Source organism: Tursiops truncatus, chromosome 4, assembly GCF_011762595.2.
Source record: "Tursiops truncatus isolate mTurTru1 chromosome 4, mTurTru1.mat.Y, whole genome shotgun sequence".
Classification (NCBI taxonomy): Eukaryota; Metazoa; Chordata; class Mammalia; order Artiodactyla; family Delphinidae; genus Tursiops; species Tursiops truncatus.
Genome location: NC_047037.1, coordinates 26,901,748 through 26,916,108, shown reverse-complemented (window position 1 = coordinate 26,916,108; position 14,361 = coordinate 26,901,748). Strand labels below are relative to the sequence as shown.

Below are 14,361 nucleotides of genomic sequence, written 5' to 3'. Positions count from 1 at the left end.
GGGGTTGGACAAAGAATTTCTGAAGATGCCTACATCGTGAGTGATATTGTTAACACTTTATAACTGTCAGAAGAAAGACAGGACATTTAATGAAGGTTTTCAAGATTTCTGGAAGATTGCTTTATGATCGATGGGTGCCAGGCTGAGGTTTTTACCATGATGAAGTCTAGTTTTTCTGACAGTTTGTCTGTTACATTATGAGCTACTTGGGCAGAAAAAAAAGGCTCTTTCACACTTCTAAGAGATAAGCTCTGTGAAGTCCTGTTTTTCATTACGGAACATTATAAAGTAAGGAGTGAGGGGGTGAGTTAAATGGGGAAATTCAGCCTTATGTGAAGACAAACCCATAAGCATTCTCACAGAGCATGGGGGAGATACTCTAGACTCTCAGAAGAAGGCTTAGTCTTTATTTTATGTAGAATGGTAACCACCAAGGGTACCTAACTGTGACTTCCATGGTGTTTAGAGTTGGGACATTTCCATACATCTTCCAGCCATCCTCAGAGGTCCCAGCTCAACCAAAGGCCACTTGGCAGTGTGAATCCCATGCTGTCTTTTCCACAGTGGATGAGGTGTCTTCCCCAGACCTTCTTTACCAGCCTGGGAATATTCTAACTCATCCCCTTCTTGGACATAACTATACTGAGGTTAATCAGCAATTCTCACCAACCCCCTGGAAATGAGATTTTAAAACAAACACTAGCAAAAATGTTTGGGTCATGGGAATGTTTGGACTGTCATGCACTGTGTGTTTTAAAAAATGAAATAGAGACAGCATTTAGAAGTTGGGAAAGTTTGCATAAAACCTGCAGGATTCTGGTTTATCTTGATGAATTAGATCTGAAATACAGAGTTGTGTTGCGGCTTCCCTCATTAGACTGAGCATGTGCAGGTCCTTTATTCATCTTTCCATTCAAGTATGTGACCCCTCTTTAAGATACAAGAGAAAAAACTAATGACATGTTAAATGGGAAGTAAACAGATGCTTTTAAGTCACTGTAAGGTAGTGAGGCTAACACTTTAAAAGTGAGGGATGTGTCTGTTTATTCGTTGTGTCCGCCTCAGTGTAGCCCTGTTCTCATCCAGTAGTGTACTAGGAAACTGAGGTCGTTGAACAAGCTGTTCTACAGTAAACTTATAAACTCTAATGTAAAGACTAAAATGGAAAAAAAAATTCAAACAAATCTGCTATTTGAAAGTTTGGATTACAAACACTTAACCTTCCTCGGTTGTCGACCTGAAGGACAGTTAATCATTTCACCTGAAGATTGACCAAAGGATTTCCTTCAATTCTAAATCCATCAAATACTTTTAAACTTGAAGTTGTATTCACACCATCAGATGTGACCGCAGGTGTTCTGACACCTCTTGAAACTAAGGTTTGCTTCTAAGCGAAGCCCTGAGCAGTTATTTCCATCTGAAGACAATCTCTACACTCCGCCTGATATTGGCAGCTACGTTTAAAAAAAAAAATCTAGCTAAATGCATCAAAATATAATCTTCCAAGTTCTTATGGGTAAAAAGTAAAGGTGCTTTTTAGAATGGTCAAAGCTATTTTTCTCAGTGTTATTTATGATTGGCTCTGAGACAGGACACAAACACTAACCAGCCATGCATGCTGCAAAGAACATTTATCTTAAAACATTTATCTTAAAAATAAAATACTGAAGAGTTATTTCAGATCCCTATCGTTCTCATAAAATTGAAAAATTCGTATCTGCCAGCTCCATCACTTCTTGAAGTCAACTGCAGCTTTTGGTCCCCCCCTTATCAACTGCTCTGGTATTGTGTGTCAGTTTTTCCACCCTCATCCCAGTGGTCTTTATTTCCAGCTTAGCCAGTGAGATGAGCTATAAGCTCATGGGGGGATGGTTCCACCCGTATCACTTTTGCTCTGTGTTGTTTCTCTTGAGATTTTCCCTCTTTAAAAACTTTTTAAGAAAAATTTCCTACCTAAAATATCACTCATTTAAATAAAAATCATGATTGAATTTTGTGGATAAATACAAAATTCAGGGATATAAAATAGCTTTTGTTATATATCTCCTGCTTACGACAATGTGCTTATTGTAGAAAATGTGAAATCTTCTTACCCCCAGAGAGAGTCTCTGTTAACATTTTAGTGTATTTCTTTCCAGTCATTTTGCTACTCTGTTTTAATCCAAAAATAGTGATACACTTTATATTCAATATTATAACTTATTTTTCCTACTAATGAATATAAACCATTTTATTAAATACTCTTCTGCATCTCATTAAATGGCTGCATGATTTCCAACTCAATGAATATTCTATAGTTTACCATTCTTTTATTTTTTTCCAGCTTTATTGAGATATAATTGACATATAGCATTGTGTAAGTTTAAGGCATACAACGTGTTGACTTGATACACTTATATGTTGCAAAATGATTACCACTGCATAGTGTTACCTAACACCTCCATCTCCTCACATAATTACCACTTCTTTTTGTGGTGACAATATTTTAGGTCTACTCTCTTAGCAATTTTCAAGTATCTAATATAATATAATAAAATTTATTTATTATTATTATTTTTTGCGGTACGCGGGCCTCTCACTGCTGTGGCCTCTCCCATTGTGGAGCACAGGCTCCAGACGCGCAGACTCAGCGGCCATGACTCACGGGCCCAGCCGCTCCACGGCATGTGGGATCCTCCTGGACCGGGGCACAAACCCGTGTCCCCTGCATTGGTAGGCGGACTCTCCACCACTGCGCCACCAGGGAAGCCCATATAATATAATATTATTAACTCTAATCACCATGCTGAACATTAGATCTCCCAAACTCATAACTTGAAGTTTGTACCCTTTGACTGACATCTCCACGTTTCTCCACCACAACCCCTGGTAACCACCATTCTGCTGTCTGTTTCTATGAGTTCAGCTTTTTCACTGTTCACATATAAGTGATATCATACAGTATTTATCATTCTCTGTCTGACATTTCACTTAGCATGCTGCCCTCAAGGTCCATCCATATTGTCACAAAGGGCAGGATGTCCTTCTTTCTCATGGCTGAATAATGTCTGTATACATCTCCTTTATTCATTCATCCATTGACAGACAGGAAGTTTCCATATCTTGGCTATTGTGAATAATGCTGCAATGAACATGGGAAGGCAGATAATCTCTTCAAGACCCTGATTTCATTTCCTTTGGGTATATACCCAGAAGTGAGATCGCTGGATCCTATGGTGGTTCGTTTTTTTAATTTTTTGAGGAACCTCCATACTGTTCTCCATAATGGTTGTATCAATTTACATTCCCACCAGCAGTGCACAAGGGTTCCCTTTTCTCCACACCCGCTCCAGCATTTATCACTTGTAGACTTTTTGATGATGGCCATTCAGACTGGTGTCAGATGACTGGCAGTTTATCTATTTCAAGTCTTTTTTATTACAATATGTGTCTACATTTCTGATTCTATCATTTGGATGGATTTCAGAATTGGAATTAATCGTTCAAATATTTTTAAGTTCTGAAACCTGTTAAAATGCTTTCCAGAGAAGTTGTGTGCATTTGCGGTCGCATTCACACACATCTCTCATTCCCTGACCCTGTATGGCTCATTCTCATGGTGTGGTCTCATGGCAATAAGATGGATTCACCAATTACAGTAGTCCCACTCTTTTCATCTGTGGAATAAAGGTATAAGCTTCCCAGGGTTGCTGTGTTGATTAAATTTAAAGAATGTCTAGGATGCATGTTGCAAAGATTCAAGATATAGTAGAAGTTTTGTAGATTTGAGTTTACTTTTCATGATCCTTCTCTCTTCTCCTTCCATAGAGGAGATCACTGACTCATAGGGAGCCCAAGAAAGTTACTCAGTGTCCCAGAGCAGGCTAGCCGTGGGGCTGGGATTGGAGCCCAGGGCTTTCATCCTTGCTGTGAATTCCCTTTCCCTGTGATATTTGCGTTTGATTCCTGACCCAGCTGATTAGCAGAGGTGATCTCTCTCAGTCAGTGAAACCTCCCTCAGACCTCAGTCAAGTCCATGAGACCTGACTCAGTTCTCAACCCGGTGTCTGAGCTCAGTGGACATGATCTTAGAGAATCACATACAGAAAAATCCTTGAGTCATAATGCAAATTCTGTCCACTGCTTGGCAAAAAAAATGGTAATGAAAGCAAGCTGGGCACACCGTGAGCTTATTCATTTCTACATGAGCCCCACTGAGGCCTGTTAGGAAACCGTGGAAACTTTTAAATTTGAAGGGAATTAGATTGCCTTTCAGAAGTAATAGAACTGCTCATTTGTCTACACTGGGCCAGTCTGGACTTATCTTTGGGGAGCACAGGGCTACACAGAATGATCAGGCACAGTTGACTTCCCAGCCTGGGTGACTCTCTGAAGGCTGCCCAGAAAATTGCCTGGGGCATGATTTGGCCTGGTTTGATTAACCGGTTGTAGCAGAAGGTGCTTTTTCCTCCACGGTTGTCTCCATGGGTCCTCCCTGTTCCGTGCAGCATCTGCCCATCTATCTGCCTCCTTGCCTTTGGACTCACCCAGGGCCCTTGTTTGTGCTTTGGGCCCCAAAGCTGCCCAATGGCAGAGATCCTCCCTGGGGGTTTGTAGAGCGATGGTGTCTTATAGCGAAAAAGGAATCCTGGTTGTGAGCAGTCCCAGGCTCTGAGCAGACGCACGTGGTTTCACAGTTAGCCTCTGCCTTTGACCAGCTATATGGTCTTAGATAAGGTACTGAACTCCTCTGAGGGGCAGTTTCCTTATATTTAAAATGGAGGTAAACACAGTACCTATTCCTGGGTTAATGCATGGATTAAATGAGATACTAATGCAAGAGCGCTGGCAGCCAGGAGATGTCCAGTGTATCAGCTCTGATGATCCTAGCAAGGGTAGTAGTGAGAGTAATCAGAGTAATAATAATTCTCATTATCATCAATAGCCGTGTTTTATTCATTTTAGGTTGATTACAACGGTGTGATTAAAATCTGTGATGATGATGTTAAGGAAAGAAGAAAAGTAAGCTTGGAGTTTGTTCTGAAGGCTTGATGCCGTCACCCACTTGCACCACCAAGCTACGTTGCCTGTGTTGTTTGGTTATGTGGCAGTCTGGGGACAACCAGTTAACCAATGCAGGGGAAAGTTGTTTGTGAATTGTGCAGAACTCTGTAAACGTTAGTTGAAAATGAACATCCCCTTACATTCTACCTATCATTTATCCCTGTGGAATAACCTATTCGTTGCAAGATATACTTTCAGATTGCTGCAGACCATGTGCCCTTTTATTATAAATACACACACACACACACACACACACACACACACACACACACGTGCGCCAGCTCCTGCACACACAAAATTACATCCAAGCCTCACACCAACCCTGTGGAAAAAGTAGGTCAGCTATTATGATTCGGTTTTGCAAATAAGGACATTGGGACTTAGAGAAATTAAGTAACTGCTCCAGGTTACCAAGCTAAGGACAGACCAGCCCTGTCACTCAATTCCAGACCCTCAGACTCCAAGTGCTGCCTTCTTTCCCCTCTGCCGATTGTCCGGTGTTTGAGGCATATGTCACTGGCTGTAGAAGATTTCCATGGTACCCGGACATAGTGTTAAAGAAAGTTGAATCCCGTGCTAATCCATTCCCTTTTAACTTTTTAATCTTTCTGATTATGTCAAGGAGAGAGGTGCAATTTGGGAGGCTCAAGATGTCTTCAGTACCCTCAAACACTTGCTAATCTCTCTTTTTGACAAAGAGCAAGCGCTATCCCAATAGCCCTCCGTAGGCAACAGCATTGCACTAGAATTTTAATAACATTCTGTTGTATTTTATTTAGATTACGCTCTATTTGAGGCACATATTGCTGGCTTTTCAGTTTTCTTTTTAAATAAATTCAATGAAGTTTTTAAAACTTAAAGAAAAATTTAAAGACATTTAAAGAAAAATGTAAGTAAATAAGTATATAGGTAATTTATGGCAGTGGCAAAAAGCCATAAAAGAGGTCTTTGGCTGAGTACCACGTGGATACCAGGCAACGGTCACATCCAGGCCTCACTGCCCCATCCAGCAACCTCAGGATCACTGGCACCGGACACAGCCATCTTCAGTCTGTCCTGCCCCACGGCTCTCTGACCTGTGGTCCTGGCAGCAGAGGGGCCGTCTGTGTCAGCCTCACCACGGAGGCGCCTTTGTGTTCCAAGTTGGTTGCCGCGGGGCTCATTCCTGAGGGCCAGAGAGTGGTGTCCCACCCTGCTCTCTGAGCATTCACTTGGCCTCAGCCAGAGGTCAGTGCATAGCAGGGCCTGCAGAGAATCAGGTGTAGACTTAGCTCTGGAATCTACAGTGTGGGCTACTGCCTTGGGGAAGTAGCCACATAACTCACACACAGAGTCGGAATCTAGCAGAAACAGGAACCAGCATCTATTCATTCAAATACATGTGAAAATTACTAAAAAGAATAAAGAGTCAAACAGTATACGCACACTCCCAAAGCCCTGCCGGCCTGTTTTTATTCATGTCTAGATACATAGGTCTTATTAATTTGGATATAGTATGTATGGTTCAGAGCCTTTTTAAATTTTTTTCTTTGCACAGAACATTTTCCAAGCAGATTGAAATGGATTAAAAAAATACTACTTAAATGTAGGCATAATTATATATCATATACTTGTATCATAGTTTACTTAATCATGCTACTGGGTTTTGTATATTTGAGCTGTTTACAAGATTTTCCCATTTAAAAAAAATTACACTGCCATGGGCAACTTTGCTTAAAATACCTTTCTTATATAAACATAGGAGTCGGGATTTTATGTTTATGGTTTAGTTCATAGACAGTAAGTAAAAAATAAAATAAAATAAACAGATGTGTCCTATTTTCAGTGACAGGTTGAGATTGTGTTGTCAAATGTTTCTGCTGTTATGATCTGTGATTGCCCAATTTTCGAGCAGATGGTGGGGTTCAGATTAGACTGGGAAGTAAGGACTGGAGGGGACTCCCACCCCTGTCTGCAGCCTGTGGCAGAGTCCCCTCCCCTGTCCCCTTCTCTGCAGGCTTCAGGCCTCCATCCCTATGGCGATGTCTCCCCCTCGCTACAGTGACTGTGATCTAAGCGTTTCCAGCTGTAGGCAAGATGTGATTTGAGAACGATACAGAAGTTATTTTAAAGTTGAAAAAAATTGAGGGCTGAAGGCACAACAACCAGTAAATAAGACAGAAGATCTGGTCAAGTTGATGCTTTTGATCACTGGGGGGACGGGGAGGGGGGTGACAATGAAAAGTTCCCTTTGTAGTCCCCAGAAGCAGCAAGGCTTATTGGACCGCACCTATGGTCCCGATTCTGCTGCTGCTGGAGGGGCTCGCGAGGCAGGCTGGGAGAAAGGCAGGCCTGATGTATCCATCACTCTGGAATTGAAGTGTTGATCGTCTCTATTCCTTGGTTCTCTTTCTTCTGCCAGCTTGGCAGCTGCCAGCCTTGACAGTGATGGGTGTGGGGTTGGGGGCATAATGGGGTCCTTTCTTGGTTATCCCTTCACGGGCACTGCATTCACTCCAATTTTCCCCTTTCACACGTTTTATATCTCCCTTCTGTCTGCTGAGGGCTGAGCAGCTCAGGAGGCAGACCTCAGCTCCCGTGGGGGTAGACAGGAGCCATCAGGTCATCCTTGGGCACCGGGAGCTGGGAGCACAAAGCCCTAACCTCACTGAGAAGAGAACACAGCACTCCTGCCGCCACACTTTCTAGGGTGGAGCTGCTCTGCCAGAGGGAGAATAAGGAGCTTCCCTGGTTCTCTGCTGCCCATGAGTTTGGGGTCTTTGCCCTGAATTTTTTCTCTTGGCTATAACAAATCTTTCCACTTTTTTCTTCTTGTTAATTATCCTCTTTCTTGGTCCACCCGAAAGTGGCTCTCAGTGTTGCTGAAACTGTCTGTCTGTGTATCCCCTGCCACGTGGCCTTTTGTTGTTGTTGGTTTTAACTTCTCTCAGGCCATGTGGCATTGCAGCCTTGGTGAGTTTTGGATGGCCCATCTCATCATAAAGATTCTACTGCTCACTTCTCCTCCATCACATTCTATGCTTAATCCTGGTATCCCAGACCTCTCCACAGGAGCCTGGCTGGACTGGGTTCTTTGGCGGCAGCTGGAGACCCTGTGAGTGTGGTCACACATGGTCACAAGGGATGGCTGGAGGAGGGACTAGAGCCATAGTGCAGGGGAAGGAGCTTGGGAGCAAGGGGTGGTCAGTCAAGGAGGAGGAAGAGGGAGAGGGTCCCAGGTAAATCCCCACAACAGGGGCTGACTGGAGGTCACTGGAGGTAGGTGACTGGAGGTAGGAAGCTCTCCACCAGTGACCCTGACCTTCTCGATGAGAAGACTCTAGTGAAGGTGAAGTCATGCTCCAGGTAAAACTAAGGCTTAAGGGAGAACCAGTGGGTAGTGTGGGCTGTTCTCCATCAATAAGGATGAAGAGTAAGGGGCATTCAAGGAGGGAGGCTTGCCTGGGACTGAGAGATTCCTAGGCTGTGGGACTTTCACTGCCAAAACTGAGAAGGTCCTGATAAACTGGATCAAGTTAATTACCCCAGCAGGAGGGATGTGGAAAACTTGAGTGCTGGCCCTGAGAGAGAGCTTGAGAGACGCCCTTGAATGCAGGAATTTCAAGTCTCCTGGGATTCTGAGTAAATGACAGTATACTAAAACAAGATGAAAAGTGAACAATAAAATTAATAATAATAGCAGGACTGTTGCCAGCCCATATGGTAACAGTGCCAATTAGAAACAGCTGCCCCTTCTTTCAGACAGACACTGTCCTGCGCCAGAGCACGTTACTTGGTAAGTAGGGAAAGAGGTGGATTTTAACCCCTAAGTTGTCCCCTTGATCATATATCCTTATACAGGAAACAACTTACACACAGCACTGAAAATTCACTAACATTTATTGAGCCCATACTACATAGCAGGCACTGTAGTAGGTATTTTACACACACTACAACATTTACTTTTTACAACAATCCTCTGAAATAGGCATTCTCATTAACCCTATTTTATAGAAGGAGAGACTGAAGTTCAGTCAGATTGTATAATTTGCTCAGAACATGGTAGTAAAGAAGTTGTCATTCCAAATGGTAAAGTTGACATCTCAGTTAAGTGTTGCTGTCCAACAATCACTGCAAAACTTAGGATCATTGAACAAGAGCCATTCATTCTTTCTCATGAGTCTGCCTGTTGATTGGGCAGTTGTGCTAATCTGAGTCAGACTCAGCTGATGCCAGCTGGGCTCATTCAGGTGTCTGCAGACAGCTGATGGGCAGGCTGTAGGCTGGCTGGTCTAGAGTAATGTAATCTTAGGCATGTCAGCAGGCTAGCCAGAGCATATATATTCCTGTGCTGATTGCAGAGAAGCTTAAAAGCACAGAAATGTGCAAGGACTTTTGCAAGCAGCTACTTGGGACAATTTGTTACTGTCCCACTAGGTAAACTAGTCACATGGCCAAGCCCAGAGTGGGAGCAAAGTACCAAAGGGCACAGAGAGGTGACAAGTTAGGGTCATCAGTGCAGTCATTCTATCACTACTCTTAGGCCACAGTTATTCACATCCCTCTTCAGGCAAAATATGCTCACTGCATCCTGGGACTCCCAAAAGTGGTATCCAGTCATGGCATCTAGCTTGAAGCCAAGATTTTGTGATCCTCCTCAGGTCTGGACACAGCTCCTCTTGATCCAGAGAACTGTGAACTAAAAAGATAATTTATCTTCCCCTACACACCCTCCAGGGAAAGGAAAAACACAATAAATTCTGATTCAAAAGGGAGGAAAATGGGAGCACACAGCAATCACTGGACTTTCCTGGAGCAGTCCTGATATTCCTGCCAGAAAAATGTTGCCAGGTGTCCCGATTTTGAGGGTGATTCTGTTCTGCAGGAGGACTCCCCGGTGCACTGTTTTCTACTGCTCCCTGTTAACCACTGTTCTGTTTTGCCATCATTTTGTTCTGCTTCATCCCATGCCTGGTGGACTCGGTGGGAGTGGGCACAGTGCCCCTGAGGTCAAGTTCCTGGCCTCAGTCCCTGAGGACACTCTTAGCTTCATTCATCTCTATGTCAGTGTCCCTGACTCTGTCCAGCTCAGCCAAAGACAATGGGCCCAACTGAAGCCCAAAGTCCAGAGCTCCTTATATAACAAATCAGGAAACATACAAAACAAAAACAAAGCCTTTGCTTTTGCTGGAGAAACAATTCAAAAGGCACAGGCACCCTTCCAGCTCCAAGCTCAAAGACATCGGCGCGTAAAGGACTCCCAATCTATGGCCTTATTGACAAGTGTGATGCCAGCACGTTTATGGTACTTTCACACTCACTGCCCCTGGTGGCCAGATTCCAGGCCACATGACCCAGCCCCCTTGCCTGACTGCGATTGGACCTGGAGTGGACATCTGACTCTGATGAGTTGGCGAGTTCCAGCCTGTGACCTGCTACCTGGGTAGAAAAGACCACGTAGGCCAGTTGGCTTCCTGTCTGAGTACTGAGGGACCACACTGGAGGGTGAGGGTTGCAGGTAAAACTTCTGTGACACATGCAAATCACAGTATAAGGGCTTGGTCAGCAGACTGAGAGGAGGCAGCTGGTTCCAGGGAGAAACAGATGTGACAAGAGGGAACAGAGTCTTAAGTGGGCCCTGATGGGAACTGTGGCCTCAGTTCCTGAGTGGTCCTGGTTTCCTGCTGATCTCTGTACTTGTGTCTCCACTCTGCCCTGAGATGACTATGTCTCTGTCTCTGAAAACCAAAGAGGCCAAATAAAAACCACCTGTTAATGTGGTTTACTATATTAAGGGCATGAGGCATTGTTTGAGCTACAGGAGAGAGAAGAGCCCAAGAAAGTTAGAATAAGGGAACAGCATAGAGAAGAAGGCACTGGGAATTTGAAAACACTGAAGAAATCCTCTTAAAAAGCCGTAACCGGTGATCATCATGGTGACACCAATGATAATTGAAAACCAGCTGCAACTGTCCATAATTGGACCGTTTAATAGCCAAACTTAGACAAGTTAATACTGATTCAAATCCCTTCTCTAGAAGCTATCTCTGCAGCTTAAGACAGTAGCCATATCGAATAGGCCTGCAATCGGACCCCATCACAAATATTAATTATGAACATGGATTTGTAAGGTCAATGGTTTTACTTTAATAGGAATTAGGGGCCGATGAATGCCAGTCCTAAATGTCTTCGCCTGTTGGGAGACTCCAACAGGAGTACAGGCAGGCATTTATAGTTCAGCTCTTCTGCTTTGGCACAGTGTCCGGCGTGAGATCACTGAATACCTTGACGTGAGTTCAGAGCTCGATTTTATGATCTTGTAGCTGCCTGTAATCACAGATGAGGCATCAGAGGCCAGCTGTCCTCCATGAACCTTGACAGTCTGTATAAACTAATTAGTTTTTTATGAGCCATCCTTTCAGAGGTTTGGAGAGAGGGCCTATGAAGCCAAGTTCACTATGATTTACAAACTTAAAGAATTATTATTATTTATCTAAGTTCCAGCTGAGTGCCATGGTAAATGACATCCCTGGCAACGGTCAGCTTGGGACTTTATTAAAATATAATACTTTGTATTTTTTTTTAGTAGAAAGGTGAATCCCAGTGTAGCAGGAGTTCTTTCTGCACAGTAATGATACTAATAGCAAAATTTCAAGGTCAGAGAAGGAAAACAATTTGGAAAGTGTGGGCATATCCGCAAAGCCCACTCCTGGCCCGTTTTGCTGAAGGTTGCAAGGATAAAAACACGATGCTCTTTGGACCCAAGTCCAGTGTCCAAGAGCACCCCTTGGCCCTTTGCCTTTTTTGTGTCTTTCTCTTAGAGTCCTAAATAGGTAAGATGCCAGATATAACACTCACTCAACTTCCCCCACCGCTGCCTGCCCCTCTGCTGTCCCTCCACCTCAGCGATCTTTGGGCCATCCTTCTCAGTGCTGTTTCCCGTCCCCTATGGTGTCTGCCCTGGGCTGGCCATACCATTTGGGTATTCTATCTCAGCCTCCACCAGTGCATGCTCCATCACTGCCCACCTGTGACGCTTGTTACACTAACACTGAACTTAGGGCTCCACCATGATGCTGATTGGCCCAGTAATAGGGCTTCATCACCTCCCCTCACCACCTCTCTCCCAGCCAAGGAGGAAATGGCCTTTCTCCTCTTCCGGTCCACCCTTGCTGAGGGTTCCCGCAGAAATGTTGTTTCGACTCCTAGTGTTTACACTTCTTTCTGTCCTCCCTTCCCAGAGACGGATGGGCGCTCCCAGGCTTTAGGTATGTAGGATAGGTTCCCATGCAGGCCAGAGCTGTGCTGTGGTACGTAACCTTCCACTCAAGTTTCTGCCGCTGATTCTGCCCTCTACCATCTGAGTTTTTTCTCATTTGTAGTGTTTCTCTTTCCTCTCACAAGCGCAGATATTCTTGCCTGCTGTCTGGTTTCCACTGGGTGTCTCCACTCACCCCTCCTCTCACGCCCACATGTAGTCTATCAGACATGACTCTAAATGTCTGAACTTAATTTACAAAGAAGGCTCGACTGTAAATGATATTGTATTTTTAATTTTGTTGTTCATGTATTCACTGCTAATGTATAAAAATGCAATTGCTTTTTTTTTTTTTTTTTTGCTGTGTTGGGTCTTCGTTGCTACGTGCGGGCTTTCTCTAGTTGTGGCGAGCAGGGGCTATTCTTTGTTGCGGTGCACAGGCTTCTCATTGTGGTGGCTTCTCTTGTTGAGAAACACCGGCTCTAGGTGTGCAGGCTTTGGCAGTTGTGACACATGGGCTCAGTAGTGGCTCACGGGCTCTAGAGCACAGGCTCAGTAGTTGTGGCACACAAGCTTAGTTGCTCTGCGGCATGTGGTATCTTCCTGGACCAGGGCTCAAACCCGTGTCCCCTGCATTGGCAGGCAGATTCTTAACCACTGCACCACCAGGGAAGTCCAATGCAATTGCCTTTATATGTTTATTTTTATGCTTTGTGTCCTGCAACCTTGCTGAACTCCTACATAGACAATCATGTCATCTTCAATTAGAAACAGTTTTGTTTCCTTTTATTCCCTTACTGCACTGACTAGAAATGAGAGATTTTCTTGCCTTGTTCCAGCACTTAGAGAAAAGCATTCACTCTTTCACCAATAAGTATAATATAACGTATAGGGTTTTTGTAGATTCTCCTTATCAAGTTGAGGCAGAATTCTATTGCAAGGTTTCTGAGAGTTTTTTTGTCCTTGTTTTGTCATAAATGGGTTTTGATTTTGTCAAATTATTTTTTTCTGGTATTGATTGATATGAATGTGTGGTTTTTCTTCTTTAGTTTGTCAATATGGTGATAACATTGATTGATTTCCATATATCAAACCAACCTTGCATCCCTAAAGAAACCCTGTTTCGTCATAGTGTATAATTCTACTTGTAAAATTCATGCTACTGAATTTTATTTGCTAATTTTTTATTTATTTATTTATTTATTTTGCGGTACGCGGACCTCTCACTGTTGTGGCCTCTCCCGTTGCGGAGCACAGGCTCCGGACGCGCAGGCTCAGCGGCCATGGCTCACGGACCCAGCCGCTCCACGGCATGTGGGATCTTCCCCGGACCGGGGCACGAACCCGTGTCCCCAGCATCGGCAGGCGGACTCTCAACCACTGCGCCACCAGGGAATCCCTATTTGCTAATATTTTATTCAGGATTTTTTCTCCCATATTCATGAGGGATATTAGTCTGCCATATTCTTTATTTGTCTGTCATCTTCTTCATCTTTCTTCATCTGATGCGAAACCAGATGCCATTATCTGGTTTCATATCAGGGTAATACTATCTTCATAAAATGAATTGGGAAATGTTTTCTCCCTTTCTATTTTCTGGAAGAGATTGTGTAGCACTGGTGTTAATTCTTTTGTAAATGTTTGTTAGAGTCCTTCAGTGAAAATGCTTTCTGGGGAGTTTTACAATTATAAACTAAATTTCCTTAATAGTTATAAGGCTATTCAAATTATCTATTTCACATTGGGTGAGTGGTGATAGGTTATGTTTTTCAAGGAATTGGCCCATCTCATATAAATTGGCAGATGTATTTGTGTAGAATTGCTTTTAATATTCTCTTATCATCTTTTTAATGTCTGCAAGAACCTGGTATGATATATACTAGTTCACTCTTGATATTGAAAATTTGTCTTCACTCTTTTTTCTTTGTCAAATTTGCTAGAGGTTTGTCAATTTTACTGACCTTTTTGAAGAACCAACTCCTTGTTTTACTGATTTTTCTCTATTGTTTTCCTATATTTTATTTCATTGATTTTTGTTCCTATCTTAACATTTCTTTCATCTACTCATTTGGACTTATTTT

At 43.3% G+C, this 14,361-nt stretch overlaps 1 protein-coding gene across 1 annotated transcript in view; it reads left to right on the top strand.

Annotated features, from left to right (window-relative positions):
* CLSTN2 (calsyntenin 2) overlaps positions 1–14,361 on the top strand; it is a 634,053-nt gene that overhangs the window by 242,677 nt on the left and 377,015 nt on the right. The gene's annotated exons all lie outside the window — the stretch shown is intronic.